This window comes from Camelus dromedarius, chromosome 14 (assembly GCF_036321535.1).
Source record: "Camelus dromedarius isolate mCamDro1 chromosome 14, mCamDro1.pat, whole genome shotgun sequence".
In the NCBI taxonomy this organism is placed as follows: Eukaryota; Metazoa; Chordata; class Mammalia; order Artiodactyla; family Camelidae; genus Camelus; species Camelus dromedarius.
The window spans coordinates 26,502,682-26,520,532 of NC_087449.1; the positions used below are offsets into that span (position 1 = coordinate 26,502,682).

Consider the following 17,851-nt stretch of genomic DNA (forward strand, 5'->3'; position numbering starts at 1 on the left):
GCTTCTTATCAATGCTTTATTGTTTGAGCCATGGCTACATAACAACCCCACCCCATCCCCAAGGTGGGTTCACAGCTGTGAAGGCACTAGCCTGATGTGAGTCCCCTTTGCCTGACAAGGCAATAAAATTGCTTCTTTTCTTCTAAGCTCCAAGACCTTGTCTCTGGGTTATTTGGCTCGTCAGGAACGGGGGCTGATCTTTTCGCAACATTTGTTTATTGATCAAGTCAGATCTTGAAGATGATGAGATTGTTATACGTTATAAATAAGGACCATTGAAAAGGAGGTTTTTCTAGATGAGTTGGCCTTGGCTAGCATGACAGATGCCTCATTCTCCAAGACTTGAAAGAGAGAAGGAAATATGAGTGTGAATGTAGCTGAGGGGAAGCAGAGGCTAAGTTGATTCATATGGATGGCCTCAATTTTCTCTGTCACGTATAAAGTGCAAGACCTCAAGGGGGAAGGGTATAGCTCAGTGATAGAGCACCTGATTAGCACACACAAGGTCCTAGGTTCAATACCCGGTACCTCCGTTAAAAGAAAAACAAAAAAAGACCTTGAACAAAAAGTGAGTGGTAAAGTTGGATGTGGGACTTAAGGATTGGGAAGATTTTGAAAAATTACTGAGAGGCCTTTCTTCTTCAGTTAATAAATAATTGCTGAACACCTATCATGCGGGAACTGAGACTACACGGTCCTTGCTCTCTAGGAAGTTGCCACATTTAATAAACTATACGTTTCTGAAGGGCATGGAGCATGTTACAATCATTTACATATTTCCCCATAGTGCATAGCCTAATGCTTTGCGCACAGTAGGTAACCATGAAGGCTTTTAGGTCAGCTGAATTAAATTCAAAAGAACTCTTTATTTTAAACAAAGCCTGAGGCTCTTGGGCCATGGGCTGTTTTGGTGGGAGTCCTTTGCAACCAAACAGTGGAGACCTGCCAGTTGGGAATATAGCTTGCAAGACTTAGTAACTGAAAGTAGATTTAGTGCAGGGTTTCTCAGCCTCAGCACTATTGATGTTTGGATAACTCTTTGGAGTGCTGTCTTGTACGTTGTAGGATGTTTAGCAGTATTTCCAGCTTCTGCTGACTAGATTCTGGTAGCACGCCCACAACTCCCACCCAGTCCTGACACAAATATCTCCAGACACTGTCCAATGTCCTTTGAGAAGCAAAATAGGCCCAGATTGAGAACTATCAGGTGGTGATTACCAAGGCTTGGCTGCTCCCTCTTTGTCTACTGACTGGCATTGGAACAATTTCCACTTCTCTAGCAGGAAGAAGTGAGGGGACCCTCATGTGATGCTGGTTCTCCCCACTTAGCAGCTCTAAATGGGAAGTTGCTCATATTTCTTTGATCTTTCCCTTCCTTTCTTTAGGATTAAAGACTCCTGATACTTCCAGTGATTGGATCTCTGTTCACACAGCATGCACAATGCACTGGGTCAAATAAATGTTGGACTTGGAACCAAAGGTCCAGGGTTCAAAACCAGCTTAGTTATATAACCCTGGCAAATCACTTAATTATTTTGTTTTTCCATTGTTTTAGAGATGTTTTGAAAATGATATATGAAGGTCAGAACTTTGTAAACTATGACACACTGAAAAATTGAGAATTAACATTTCTTGCCCTAGTTCTTATATTAAAGATGATCCTCCCCCCCCCCTTTTTTTTGATGATAGGAAATCACGGAGATGATTTAAAAAGAAAACTAAAGATATCTGACATCTTTGTATGTGTTGGGGATGACAGAAAGTCAAAGATTTTGCCAAATTTTCTAGAGTTAGTTAAGTGCTGGTGAAGGAGTGTTGATGTTATACATTGAAATAAGGATCATTGAAAAGGAGATTTTAAAAAATTGAGATATAACTCTTATAACATAAAATTCACCCTTTTAAACTGTATAAGTCAGTGGTTTTTAGAATATTCAGAGTTGTGCAGCCATCATCACTATCTAGTTTAGAACATTTCCATCACACCAAAGGCAACCTCATGCCCATCGGAAATCACTTCTCATCCTCTCGTACCCCATTCCCCATCATTAATCTGTTTATATTTTTATGGATTTGAATATTCTGGAAATTTCATATAAATTGTACAATTTGTGTTTGGCTTCTTTCACTTATGATATTTTAAAACTTCATCTATGTTGTACTGTGTACCAGCCCTTCATTAATTTTTATGGCTGAATAATATTCTGATCTGCCACATTTTGTTTACCCACTCATCAACTGGCAGCTATGAGGGTTGTTTCCACTTTTTGGCTGTTCTGAATAATGCTCCTATGAATATTTGTATACACATTTTTGTGCAGACATTTGTTTTCATTTCTTCTGGGTGAATACCTAGGAGTACAATTACAAGATCATATGGTAAGTCTATGTTTGATATTTTTAGGAACTGCCAAACTGTTTTCCAAAGTGACACAAAAGAGATGATTGAAGAAAAAAACTTAGTTGAGATAATCTGATTTTGTGCATGTTGAATTTGGAGTGTTTGTAAGACACACAGAAGGCTATTTTGGGGAGACTGATAGCTATATGTGTGTTAGCCTTTGGAGAAAATATGAGTTTGAGATGTAGATTTTGGCATCAGCAACATGTCAAACTGAAGATAAGAGAAAGCAAGAGCTCACCCAGGGGAAGTATTTAGAGAGAAAATAGCAGGAAAATAAAGACAGGGGCGTAAGAAGAACCACATCTCTAAGACTAGCATGCGTGGTCTGTGTGAGGGAGGACAGGAAAAGGGGAGGTGAATTAGGACTTGGCAGGCAGTTGTTCGGGACGTTCATCTGATAGCAAGAAGGTTTGCACGATGGGGAGGAGTTCACTGGCAGAGATGGACACACAGAGGGTGGAGAGCAGCACTCTGACACAGGATCTTCTATCTTGAGGGAGGAGGAGGAGGAGTCTGCTCAGCCGAGGAGTGTGGGAAACAGCGTGTGTAGAGGCACAGTTGTTCAAAGTGTCTGATGAGTTCAGGATAGTTAAGCCGTTAATATTCATCTGGTGGTTATTTTTGCTAGTGCTGGACTAAGCACTTCACCAGATGATATCACTTAAATCTTATGACAGCCTTCATTTTAGAGATGAGGAAGTAGACTCAGGGGTGTTATGTCAGGAGCCAAGTTTACACAGGTGGAAAATGGTAGAGTCCAGATGGGAACCTGGAAATGTGATTCCAGAGCCTTACTCTTACACGGTGAAGTAGCTCATGTACGGACTCACAGGTCCTAGGTATTAACCGACCGCTATGCAGCATCAGCGCTGCACTGCTGGTAGCTGGTTGAGTGCTTCCAGGCCTGGTCTTCACTTGGTAGTCTGATGGCTCATTTGGTATGTTCTCCGTTGTTCTTAATTCTAGAACAAGGCTTCTGAAACATCAAATTCATTTGGGAAGTGATTAAAAATATTGATGTCTGAGGCATTCTGTAAGATTACGTACTCACAGTCTTTAAGATGAGGCCCAAGACTCATGACTGAGCGCCACTCAGGGCTGTGCCGCCCCCAGTATGGCTGCTGTGCTAGGTCTGTCATAGTGACCATTACCTAGAACTCTCAATGCTCAAATTGACTTCCCTGAATTTCTAAGTTCAGTTGGTGAAACAGTAGAAAATGCTAAAGATGGTTATTCTGGCTATCCTGGATCTTTTTTATCCTAAGGTTTTTTTTTTTTTCCCTTTCGTACTTACTGAACATACTCCATATCCTAGGTGCATTCACTGAAACTTACTTCTCAGAGTATCTTTATGACTTGTGTCATAGGATTCCAGTTTGACGTAAGAAGAAATTGAAACTCAGAGAATGTAAATAGCTTGATCTGCTTCATGGGACTGGTTAGTATAGAAATTTAAGCCGAGAGATTCAAAATTCAAGTCCAGGGCCCTTTCCGTTATCCCAGACAATCTCTCCCATGGGAAATGTTTAATAATAAGATGATTGCATTTACTAGCTTTCCATTAATATAGTCTTCATTTTCACCATAGGCAAAGACTTGTGTAAGGCTACCGGCTACCTATGAGAAAGTTCCAAGCTACATACTGCTCACAATGCATGATGTGACTTATATGTTTTAGCAAACAAATTTTAAATTTGTATTCTTCTTTCTCTAATATGCAAATCAGAGCCATCACGTGGTCTGAAGCCACCGTCCATGGAAGGATCAATGACCTTGCTGGCAGAGGAAAATAAACCCCAGCAGCTGGAGCTGCAAGCCATCTGTCTTCAGCTATTTCACATTTTGTCAAAAATCATCAGCATAGCTGGAAAATAGCAGTGACCAACAAAGTACGATCAAATGGAATACCCAAACTGCTTATTCACAGATAAAATATGTATCCTTTGAAATTTTAGAATAACACTAAGAATTGTGGAGATTTCATATTGCAAAGCTATTACAGAATATTTGAGTTTGTTGGATGAAAATGGGTTTATCTACAAATATTCTGTAGGTACAGAATCTTAGTTTCTTACACTAGAAATGTAATTGAATTTAGAGACCATTTAACTGAACTCCTTTGTTTTATAGGTGAGAAAAATGAGACCAAGAGGTTAAATTGGTTGTCTGAGATAATAAATAACAAAAAGAAGATAGCATGTAAATCTCATTATGTGAAAAGAGAGTCATACAATTATTATTATTATCACTAATACAAATAGCTCCGATTTATTTCTTACATTTTTGAGAACTTTATATACACTAACTTATTTAATCAACACAGCAAATCAAGATGGTAAATATTACCATTGCCATTTTACAGAGGAAGAACTGATGGTCATGAAGGTTAAGAAACTTGCAACACGGGCTCTAAACAGATATACATGATAATATGAATAAATCAGCAAATTAATAAATGAGGAAGAAGTAAAAGCTTTTCCTTGGATTAGAGGGTCAGCCAATAAATGATGAAGGAATGATTAAATCAGAAAAATCACCATTTGGTGAGCATCATATTATTTATTGATTAAGGGAAGAATCGTAATACAAGATAGTACTGGTTGGTGAAACAGTAATCAGACTAAGAAACCTACCTAGACTCAAAAGTTTTGTCTTATAATTTTTGGCTGCAACTGAAAAAATATGTCTTTTACAGTGGAGAAACGTAGCAGATACCAACTGAACCAGTGACCAAAGTTAATATCTACATGAGTAGGATAAATACCGTGTTCCTTCTGACCTCATGCCCTGAGAAGGACACGGCATCACCTCTGGGGTATTCCAGTCAAAAAGGCATAACCTGAAACTAATCCTGTGAAAACTTGAGAATGAGGGACATTGTAAAATATATGTGGCTTCAAAAATGTCAATGTCATGAAAGACAGATTTATCCATGATTTTCTTTTGATACAAAGGACAATCTAGGGACACATGGGAAACCACGAATGCAATCTGAAGGTAATAGAATTAGATCAATGTTAATTTCCTGATTTTGTAACTGTACTATGGTTACATAACAGAATGTCCTTGTGGTTAGAAGATATACACTGAATTATTAACAGTCATCCTGTCTGTAACTTATGTTCAAATGGTTCAGAAAAAGCTGTGTGTGTGGGAATGATAAAACAAATGTGGAAATGTGTTAATATTTAAAGACTCTGGGAGAAGACACAAAGGAATTCTTTGTACTCTTCTTTGTATTATTTATATTACTGCAATAATTATTTGTACTATTTAAGGAAACTTTGTAAATTTTCCTTAAATCTAAAATCATGTCAAAGAGAAGTTTAAAGAAAAAGAAACGAAATTTGCAGTAAGTCATGTCCTCAGGTTTGGGACACTAACCCCCTCCTGCCAGAGTTCAAAGTCTCTCCAGCTTCAAGCATCAGAGGGTACGTGATGCTCCTGTGGGCGCTGTGTATTGTTCCATCTTGACAGAGGGGCTCTCCCCTTATCCATGAATCCTCTACTTTTTACTTTGAGGTAAGTAGTTCTCTTTACTCCAATTTATCTCTCTCATATCATTTCACTAACAATGACTCTTGCCTTCATCAGACTGTAGTTCAAATGTGAAGTCTTGAACCTATTAATGACCCTGTGTGGATCTCAGTTTCTTCATCCAAAAGAGGGTATAATGGCACCTATATCAAGAATAGTTGTGAGAATTAAATTTAATCATGAGGAGAAAATACCTGTATTTTGAAAAACATGATGGTCTTTCGAAACAATGATAATGGTGTTTCCCTTTTCCCTTTGGAATCTACCAGGACATGCAGGTTAGGCAGAGAGGGTCCAGGGACTGGGCTGGGTGATGACCAGAGCTTTTTTTGAAGGTTAAACTATATCAAACTGCCTTCTTTAGTTTCCTGGTTCTGTAAGGAATGCTTTGGTATCCTTTCTGTACTCAGTGGCAAGTGTTGCAGGAGAGAGGTGAGACTGAGATCATGCAGAGCCAAGAAACTCCATGGGAGCAGAAGGTGCCTCTTTTCTAAAAGCTCTTTATGCTCCTAGTGCATGTTTACAGGAAGCAAGAAGAGGTCAAGAATCCATTCTCTGATAGTACTTTTAAGTCAAGAGCTGCCGGAATGGCTTAAGTGGCAACAGGCCTGACACTGAAAAAGGAATATTGGATTTAGAATTTGAGATGGTCAAAAGCCATTATAAAAATAAGTATTATTCTACAGTGAAATAAACTGAAAGATGAGGGGTATATTGGGCACACCCTTAAAGGTTACTTACACCGACACACATGCTTTATGGTGGAAGGAAGACAGACGCAAAGAAGAGAAGTGACTTGCTGTCCTTGCAGAGTTACTTAGTGAAAAATAGGATGAGATTGTTTCCCTTAACATTCATTCATTCATTCATTCATTCATTTATAAGACCACTGAAGGTATATGATCTCATTTCTCCCCCACTGGGTTATTTATTTATATTTTATTGAGGATATAGCTGATTTACAATGTTAAGTTAGTTTCAGGTCTACAACATAGTGGTTCAAAATTTTTATAGTTTATATGCCATTAAAGTTATTATAAAATATTGGCTTCATGCCCTGTGCTGTACAATATATTCTTATAGCTTTTTTTTAATTCTTATTTTTTATTGAAGTGTAGTCAATTTACAATCTTAGTTTCAGGTGTACAGCAAAGCAATTCAGTTATACACATACATACATATACATTTTTTCAGTTTCTTTTCCATTATGGCTCATTACAAGAAATTGAATATAGCTCCCTGTGCTCTATAGTTAAGTCCTTACTGTTTATCTATATTATGTATATTAGTGTGTATCTGTTAATCCCAAACTCCTAATCTATGCCTGTCTCCCACTTCCCCTGCCTGGTAACCACAGTTTGTTTTCCATGTCCATGAATCTATTTTGGGTTTGTAAATAAAATTTCTATTTTTCTTTAGATTCCACATATATGTGACATCAAATGATATTTCTCTGTCTGACTTCACTTAATATGATAATGTCTAAATCCATCCATGTTGCTGAAAATGGCATTATTTCATTCTTTTTTATGGCTGATATTCCATTATATTTATATTTATTTTATACACACACACACACACACACACACACACACACACACCCCACATTTTTTTTTTAACACATTCATCTGTGGATGGACATTTAGGTTGTTTCCATGTCTTATTTTTTGAATTATAGTTTTCTCTGGATATATGCCCAGGAGTGGGATTGCTGGATCATATGGTAAGTCTATTTTTAGTTTTTTAAGGAACCTCCATACTGTCTTCCATAGTGGCTGCACCAATTTATATTCCCACCAAGAGTGTAGGAGGGTTTCTTCTTCTCCACACCCTCTCCAGCATTTATTATTTTAGACTTTTTAATGTTGGCCATTCTGACTGGTGTGAGGTGGTACCTCATTGCAGTTTGATTTGTTTTTCTGTAACAATTAGCAAAATTGAGCATCTTTCCATGCACCTATTGGCCATCTGGATGACTTCTTTGGAGACATGTCTATTTAGGTCTACTGCCTATTTTTTGATTGGGTTGCTTGGTGTTTTGTTTTGTTTTGTTTTGTTTTGTTTTGTTTTGTTTTGTTTTGTTTTTTGATATTAACCTGTGTGAGCTGTTTGTATATTTTGGAAATTAGTCCCTTGTCGGTTACATCATTTGCAAATATTTCTTCCATTCTGTAGGTTGTCTTTTCGTTTTGTTGATGGTATCCTTAGCTGTGCAAAAGCTTTTAAGTTTAATTAGATCCCATTTGCTTATTTTTGCTTTTATTTGCATTACTCAAGGAGCTCGTTTGAAAAAAAATACTGCTGTGATTTATGCCAAAGAGTGTTCTGCCTATGTTTTCCTCTAGGAGTTTTACAGTATCCAGTCTTACATTTAGGTCTTTAATCCACTTTGAGTTTATTTTTGTATGTGGTGTTAGAGAATGTTCTAATCTCATTCTCCTACAGGTAGCTGTCTAGTTTTCCCAGCACCACTTACTGAAGAGACTGTCTTTTGTCCATTGTATATTCTTGCCTCCCTTGTCATAGATGAATTGACTATAAGTGTGTGGGTTTATTTCTGGGCCTTCTATCCTGCTCTATTGATCTATATGTCTGCTTTTGTACCAGTACTATACTGTTTTTCTAAAAATTCAAAAAATACTAGTAGATAAAATATAAAATAAAACTTTTGAATGCATCATTGAAATGGCAAGCAATTAAGAACTCCTGAAGTGCAAAAAATAAGAAGTTAAAGCAAGAATCCAGGATGTTAAGCTGGTAAAATTTTAAGACAAAAATATAGGGAAATTACAAAAGATGATATGTTATTCATTAATGCTGATTATTGAATATTTCCAATTCTCTGACTTCTCGGCACATGCTAAGATTGTACTTTCTGGATTGCTATGTAAACAATTCTGGCCCATGACTAGTGAGGGGAACTGATATGTGCCTCTTCTAGCCTAAGCATTTTTTTTCTAGGATGATTCTATATACTGTCTTTTTGTCACCCTAGGTTCTGGAGTAAAACTGATGAATAATAGAGATGGAGCCAACTCTTGTAGGGCATGTGGTAGAACTGAAAAGAAACACAAAGTCAAAACATAAAGCTATGTTTTGTAAAGCACTAGGGTTTCTCTTTGTTACTGCAGCATATCCTAGCCAACCCCAATACAGAAATAATAAAATTTAAAATGTCACTGGCAATAAAAATAATATTAGCAAACATTAATGTAACTGTTAGTATGTTCCAGGCACTATCTAGGTACTTTACATATGTCAATTAATATAATCGTCTCAATAATATTCCCAAAGTAATTATTAGGAGATTATAAAGACAACATAGGACTAAACTACTGAACAAAAAATATAACATAGAGAATGGAAATTGGATGTTTACCAGTGTTTAAAAGTAGGACAAATACATAATTTTAAACTTTGTAAGCTATTTGGCAAAATATTTCTGGAGTAGCCACTACAAAGTTATAATTTCCAAATTTGAGAAGGTTAAAAAGTAAGGGATAGAGAAAAGTCTCAATAGAGAAAAATGAAAAAAGTGAGAAAATTAAATAGTAGAAATCAGAATATATTAGTGATTTCAATTTGATTTAAGTGGACTTTCTATCTACACCACAAATTTTTTAATGTCTGCTATTCTTTATCTTTATATCCAAAGTAAAGATAGCAGAAGAAATAAGAATTATACGTTACTTCTACTTATATGCTAAAATCCCTAACAAATTATTAAGACAAAAAAAATCAACAATCTGAAAATACGTAATACATCATGGATAGTTAGATTTCCTCAGATGGCAATATAAAACAGAAATTAGCATAAATTCATTACGTTAGCATATGATTCAAAGAGAAAAATGGATGACCATCTAAGTGGGTATAAAAGAAGCATTCACTAAAATTCAGTCTGCACGAAGGACAAAACTAGGATCAGAAGGGATATTTAGTAGAGAAATATTAAAACATACACAAGACAAAAATGCTCACCATAGCCACTTTCTTCTGATGATTTCCTACAAGTCCAGGACAAGAAAAAAAGACATAAGGACGTAGATATAGACAAGGAAGACACAACATTGCCATCGTTATTCACACATATATTACTAGCTACTACTAGACTTGAACAAGGTATTTTGCAATGTTGATCAAAAACAATATTGTCTTATAAAATGCTCATTGCATTTCTGTGCTTTAGCAATCAGTGTTAGAAATGTTAATATTAAAATGATACAGTTTAGAATAACAACAAAATATTGTCTATCTATCTACATACTTATAAGAAGAAATTTAAGAAGGATTTTCAAGACTTAGAGGTAAATTTATAAAAATTTAAAAGCATTAAAGATCTAAACCAATGGGAAGATATATCATGCTTATGAATAAAAAGACTCAAAACGTTTAAAACTATCAAGTTTTCTCAAATTTATCTATTCCTGTGAAACTCTTACCAAGGCTTTTGTGCAAATTGACAAATTGATTCTAAAATTCTAAATGGATTATAAAATTTTTATGGAGGAGGAAAAGCTAAGAAAAGCCAATATGTTTCTGAGGGGGGAAGAAAAACAAAAGTGAAGGACATATTGGATATTAAGATCCTTGCATAAAGCACTAGTAGTTAAAAGTGTAGTGTTAGCTTAGGGGCAGGAAAATAGATAAATGAAACTTGAATAGAAATAGCAGAAACCAGCTCACAAATATATGGAAACTTGATATATCACAAAATGTGCAGTGCAAACATTGGGTAGAGACTATTTAATTGGTGATACTGGTTAAAATGGTATCTTTACTGGAAAAAATTAAGTTGGATTTATATCTCTGTATATAAAAATCAATCCCAGTTAAAGACTCGCATTCAAAGGAGTACAATCAAATTTTAGAAAATAACATAGAGAATATCTTATGTGACCTTGGGGTCGGGGATGACTTTATAAACAAGACACAAAAGCACTACCATGAAAATAAAGTTTTATACATTTAACCATTTACAAAGTACACCATTTTGTATTTGCTACAATGGGAAAATTTTAGTCTGCTAATATCAAGTTTTGGTAAGAAGTTAGAATAAAACAGCTCACATGGCTGTCGGTTAGTGCCTTTTACAGCCTCTTTGGAAAACAATTTAGAATTCTCTCCTAATTTGAAATTACCCCTACCTGACAAACAAGCAGTTCATCTCCTGGATTTATACTTTAGAGAAATTCTCACACGTGGGCACGAAGAGTCAAGTACAAACATGTTCATTAGTTTGTAACAGCCAAGGGGGAAACAAAAACAAAGCAACAACAAATACCACCAGAGGAAGCCACTCTGCTGGCAAGAGGGTGGGTAAGTAAATAGTGGTTTACTAATGCAGTGAATTAATACACATCAGTAAGCACTGAATCAATTGAAGCTAGGTAAATGATTGAATGACCAAACTCATACGATATGGTCCATTTACATAAAATACTAACAATATACTGTTTAAGAATGTGTAAACAATTTGTAAAAACTATCAAGGAAAGAAAAGGAATAATATATAATAATATATACACAATTACTAATAGGGCAGGGAATGGGATCAGAAAGAAACACAAGAATTGTCAAGGCACAAAGAATTGTGTAATTGTGTACTACCTTATGGTAACATGTTTCTTTTTGTTTTTTGCAGTTGTATGGTGGTTATGTGGATGTTTATTTTATTTAGTTTTTTAACTGATACATTTATTGTAAATATTCAGTTTGGAGCACCATTACTTGAAATTTCACCTGTATCTTCTATTCAAGTGTTGATTTTCACCAAAAATCTGAGCAAAGTTTTGTCCTGTTAAAAAGTCACGCTAAATAATACGTCTCATTTAGTATTTATTCAAGATATCAGATGAACAATGATCTGTTTTAGATGCAGCAAATTTATCTTTTAGTCAAAGTTATCCATCTTTGGCAACTTAAAAAGAGTAAATTTCCGTTCTCAGACAATTGAAAGCAGTTTACTAATAATCACATTGGAGGTGGAATCTAAAATTGTCAGGGCTTCCAGTGCAGCCTTTTGGGTGGAATTTCTCATTCTCATTATTGGCCCATCCTCGCTCAGTCCTGCATCACACCAGCCCACGCTAGCAACATCAACAACCCTGTTTTTGACCATATCCAACAATAAGTTGATTGCCAAGACTCCAAAAATCAATTGATTTTCAACCAGGTGATGTGAATTTGTGGCTTTCCCTAGCCACTTACTACCTACTGACTTGATTCAAATTTGTGTCAGGTAGAGTGGAGTGGAGAGAAGATAGAAACTCAGTGACCAGCAAGGGAAGAAAACCTAATACACATTTATTAGATTCCTATGCTGGACGCTATGGTAGGCAGAATAATGACTCCCCAAAGATGTGCATGTGTTGATCCAGGAAACCTGGGAGGATGTTACCTTACATAGCAAAAGGGACTTTGCAGGTGTGATGAATGATCTTGAGATGAAAGTTTAGCACCTATTATCAGGTGGGCCTAATGTAATCACAAGCGTCCTTATAAAAGGGAGGGAGGTGTGTCAGAGTTCGAGAAGGAAGCGTGATGAGAGGGGGAGAAGCCAGAGCCCGGCCGTTGCTGGAAGAGCTCCGTGAGCCAAGGAATAAGAAAAGCCAGTAGGAGCTGGCAACAGCAAGAGATGGGGCCCCTCCTGGAGCCACTGGAAGGCATGCAGCCCTGCTGACACCTCCGCCTTAGCCAAGTAAGAGCCGCTTTGAACTTCTGATCCCCAGAACCATAAGGTAACACATTTGTGTTGTTTTTGAGTCACTAAGTTTGTGATAATGTGTTACAATAGCAGTAGGAAATGAATCCAGACACCGCTTGTGTGTCACTGAAAATTCTTGTGCCCAAATATCTGCTTGTGCCCATCATTTGCTCGACTTTTGCTGTAGTGACTAATTCTGACTAGCTTTGTGCAGCTGCAGCCAGTGGACCTTGCCCCTCATATATATATCTTGCTGGAGGATATCCAGGAATCCCCTGACAAATAACCTGGAAACGCATGCCCTAGAGCTCTCCTTGACTAGTGGTGGATGGTTGCTGGTGAGTGAATACGTCCCTCTTTTTTCCTTGGGTAAAGGGTTCTAAGATGCATGTCATAACACTCTGGGGAAGGAAGAAGTCAAGCACCAGTCAATGGCACTAGTGACAACTCAATAACATCCTTGTGCTGGTTTTCCCTTCTTTCCTGGGCTCCTCTCTGGACCTCCACTCTTGCTCTGGAAGATCACTTCCAGGATAAGCCATATGCATGCCTCACATTTTGATCTCAGGGAGTCTCAGATTAAGACAGAGATACACACTATGCTGATTGCTTTTCCTGAATTTTCTCATTTAATTAAAATATCCACCTGGTAAGACATTTATTCATAGCCCCCCTGATTTTAATTCAGAGATAATAATTTGCAGAAGGTAATTCAATTAACACAACAAATAATTGATGGAACCTGGGTTCATCTGACAAGTTAGGCTGGTTGCAAAACCTGCGTGTTTTCTGATAGATTACTCAAATTCTCAAATGCTGTTGGGAGAGACTAAACAAGACCTTAAGAGTGAGAATCTTGGTATAGTTTGTTCTTAAAAAAGGCCTTCAATCTGTAGATCTCATTTCCTGTCTTCAGGAAAGGAACACACTTCATAATCTACTTTATCCCCAAAGAAACTTGGAAAAATTCAGCCGAGACTCCAAATCTCAAGTTCTGTGCTTTTTAGAATATTTTGTTCCTATGGCAAAGAAACTTTGAAGAATTTGTATCAGTCAAAAATGCTGCAGAGGGAGAAATCAGTCCATCACATTATGCCCCAAATGCAGGAGAGCAGCCAATTCTGATTGCCCCACGCATTTCAGTGCAGTGAGATTCTGGGAACTGGGCTCATCTGTCACTTCAGATTTGTCATACTCTGCTGAAATACAACATATAGTCTAATTTGCAAAGTTCTTTTGTGCAAAGAGTCTCAAAAATGTATATAACCTCTGTCCTAGCAATGCCATTAGGAATTTATACAACCCGAAATTGAAAAATGCAGAAAAAGATCTACATGTTGGATGATTATGGCAACATTCTTTAAAATTACAAAAACTGGAAGCAACCGAAGTCTCCAAAACAAACTAATGGTTAAGCAGTATAGTACATCCATACCATGAAATGTAGCTGCTGAATATTCAAAGTATATTTATATGGGAAATTATTCAGGGTATAGTATCTGGATAAACATGGAATGAATTACATTGTATTTTTAAAAACCAGTACCTTCACATTTTTATGAGCCTAAGGATTAGACAGTACAATTTTAACCATTTTTCTTTGATGGTTGGGGTTGTGGATGATTTTAATGCTTAAAACATTTTGGTCTTCTCTTAGCTCATATAAAGATCTCTAACTTATAACTGACAGAAATACAAGTTTTAAAATGTTTTGTTCTTTTTTATTCTCAAGAGTAAAATGATGTATCAACATTTTTTCAAGAATTCTAAAAAACCCAAACAAACCCTGTAATTAAACCATTTGATACAGATAGTCTGCCTGTTTTAAAGAGAGTGAAAGGGAGGGAAGGAGGTGATGTAACCATGTCTAGTGCTGGGCATAATCAGGCAGCTAATCCTTAGGTATACCTGCTGTATATCAGTTTCCTTTTCCTTTTTTTTTTTTTTGTTTGTTTCTACTTGATTTTCTTGCCACCTGCCGCCAAGAATCTACCCTCCACATTGTGGCCACAGGAAGTTTTCCAGCAGACAAGTCTAACCATGACACTCCCCTGAAAATAGCCCTCTGACGGCTCCCCTGTTGCCATCAGATAGTCATTGCTTGTCTCAGTTAATTCTCCCTCAGTTGAAAACATAAGACAATATCAGTAAGCTTAATAAAAAAAAGATAATTGACTGCCTTATATTCCTGAGAATAAACCTGGGAAGCTAGCAGAATTAAAGATTTGTAGGAGGTAAGTCCTCAGGTAATGCAACAGGGACTTCAGTGCAACATTAACTTTATGTGGGTTTCGTGTTGCTACTGTCTCATCTTTTTTTTTTTTTTTCCTGTGAATGTGGGCTTTATTTTCTACTGCTATACTCAGCTGTTATCCATGTAGTAGGGAACATGGTTGTTCTAGCTCCACTTAAGCAACTTTATCAGAAAAGACTTCTTTCTATCAACATCTATACATGAATCTCATAGGATTCTGATTATGCCTGTTTGCATCATGTGCCCACACTTAGGCCAATCTCTGTATCCATTGGACTAGAGTACTATGCCAAACCTTGGGCACATTATTTCCTCCAACTAGTAGCAAGAGTGGAAGCCACCTGCAAAGAGAAGGGGAGTGTGCTGGGAGATACAAGGTGTAAATTAAGGTCCACTATTGAAAAAGTCCTTTATAAGTAGACCCTTGGCTAATTCTCTGTTCTTAACCTGCTGTCGTACTTTTTGTGGCATATAAAACTAGAGGCATTCTAAAATGTTGTATGATGGTTTACAATCTGTGCTTTTATAAAAAAAAAAAGTTTCCTCAATTTAGAAATTATCATGAATTATCCCTTTCACAACTAGAAAACCCTTGTTCTTTTAGTTTCACCTCCTCTAAGAAATCTTATCTCCTAGGAGATGCTAATTTGTTTTGTATATACTTCCACTGTTGGTGCATTCTGCTTTCCCACTCTACTGGAAGCCCTTGACAGTGTGGGGGGAAGTGGTCTGTATTATCATTTTACATTTATATCCCCAACACCAAGCAAGGCCTTTAATATATAAAGAGCATTTTAAAATGTGTTAAGTAAATCACCAGTTTTCTAAAGAAGATACATGATGAAGGAATTTAACAAATCACCTTGGACAAAATAATTATTGACATATACAGTAAATTATTGGATGACACTATATACAAAAATCAACTTTAGAATGATCGAAAACTTAAATGTCAAAAGCAAAATTAATACTGGAAAAATACTGGAAATACAGATCATGACATCTTTCTGACCCTGGGGATAGAAAAGACAGATTTTTAGAAGGGAAAATCATAAATGACTGGAAATTTGACTCTACAAAATTTAAAAAGTGTTCATCGGAGGATATCTCAGTTTTTCAGTTGTATGCCCTAGAAAGAGGACCTAAGAGAGAAAAAATTTTGTGCAAGTAATTTATTGAGGATCTGCTTTCAGGAATAACCTTTAGGGAAACGAAAAAAGCATAGGGAGGGGAATGAGTTGAGCAAGGATGTGGTTTCAGCTGGAGTCGAGCTTCAGCGTAATCCCGAGGGAAGCTCTGGAGCATGAATTGTACCACAGAGTAAGTCTTGCCCTGAGGTAAGGGGACCAGCCTCCAGTGTCTGTGTCTTAGTCAGTTATTGGCTGCAAGCTGACCCCCAGGGTTTGGGTGAGGCAGAGCTATTGGCCAAGTACAGCTCTTTTGAGAAAGATGCAGTTGTAAACTATGAGCAGTTAAGTCATTTACTAGGAAAGTCAGAAGACAACATACAAACCAGCTGAAGATACTAACAATGCATATAACTGACAAAGGATTTGTATGACAAATACAGTTTTACAAATAAAAAGAAATAGATATGGCCAATGTATGAAGGTACTCTCAACCTCATTAGCAAATCAACGCCATACTGAGATACCATTTTACTTTACGTGATTGACAAAATATAAGACGCCTGAGAGTAATTGCAGAAAATGTAAATCGGGAACTCCTACCTTCTTGATGGGTTTATAAATTGTTACAATTGCTTTATAAAAGCAACTTGGCATTTCCCTGTGAAGTTAAGTATTTATATAACTTACAACCCAGCAATTCTCCCAGGTATATAATCAAAAGGATATTGAAATATTCATAGCAGCATTATTCATATTAGCAAAAAAAAAAGTACTGAACAGGACCCAAATTTCTGTGAATACAGCAATAGTTAATATTTCATTTTATGAATATACTATAATTTAAGTATTGAAAATTAAGGAACTAAAATTACACAAAATAGCATGGATAAATATAGTAATGTTGAATTAAGAAAATTAAGTTCCAGAAGACTTCATACAATGTGACCCTTTTAACATAAAGTTCAAAAATAAGAAAAAGTCAACTAAACTAATCGTAAAAAAGAAAAAGGAATGATAAAAATTCAAATTAAAGAATCCTTCAAGTGGACAATAAATCAAGAGTTGGCAAGATGGGGAAGGAGAAGCATACATATTGATATAGATGTTAATGGCAGTGTTTTAGCTGTAGGAATGAGTGGTGAATTCATGGATATTAGTCATTAAAATACATACACAAAAAAATCAGGGATGTGCATGAACTAGTGATGACTGTGATAAACCTAGGGATATGATTAATCCAATTTTGTGTACCTGAGATATATTTAAATAAAAGGAGAGCTCCAAGGAGTAAATTTATGACCATGTGGCTCTAAAACTTTTACTTAAATATAGCACGCTAGAGTTGAAGTCAGAAAAAGGGAGTCGATTTTCTGTCTCCCATTTATCCCCCACCAAATACAGGATAAGACTTGTGAGTCTCAGCCCTCTCACTTTCCTTATCTAAAAATGAGATTAAGGATAGCTGTCTTTACAGTCATGTGTGGTTATCCTGAGAGTCAAGAGAGATGTAATATGTAACCTCACTATGTTAATTACAGATAGACACAGACGACTCGAGATACATGTATACATATAGGTGATGATGCTGACTGAAGTAATAATCATAAAAAGTACTTAAGGTGTGTTGTGTACCAGGCGTGGAGCCAGGCACAGCCCAGCTGTAGATACATACATGTAACTGGAAACTATAGTAAAAATGAGTAAATGTTTGTATAGGGATGTGTTCAAAGTGTTGTTGAATCACAGACGGAGGAACGATAGAGTGAATCAGAGATGACTTCACAGGAGTTAAAATTGTGGTGCATCTTGAGGGATGAGTG

General features: G+C 36.5%; 1 long non-coding RNA gene across 3 annotated transcripts in view; it reads left to right on the top strand.

Annotated features, from left to right (window-relative positions):
- LOC116156891 (uncharacterized) overlaps nucleotides 1-17,851 on the top strand; it is a 290,484-nt gene that overhangs the window by 117,964 nt on the left and 154,669 nt on the right. For all 3 annotated transcript variants that reach the window (XR_010383809.1, XR_010383808.1, XR_010383810.1), the window contains 3 exons: nucleotides 4,131-4,340; nucleotides 5,730-5,926; nucleotides 7,620-7,664. This is a non-coding gene — a long non-coding RNA (uncharacterized LOC116156891). The remainder of the gene's footprint in view (nucleotides 1-4,130; nucleotides 4,341-5,729; nucleotides 5,927-7,619; nucleotides 7,665-17,851) is intronic.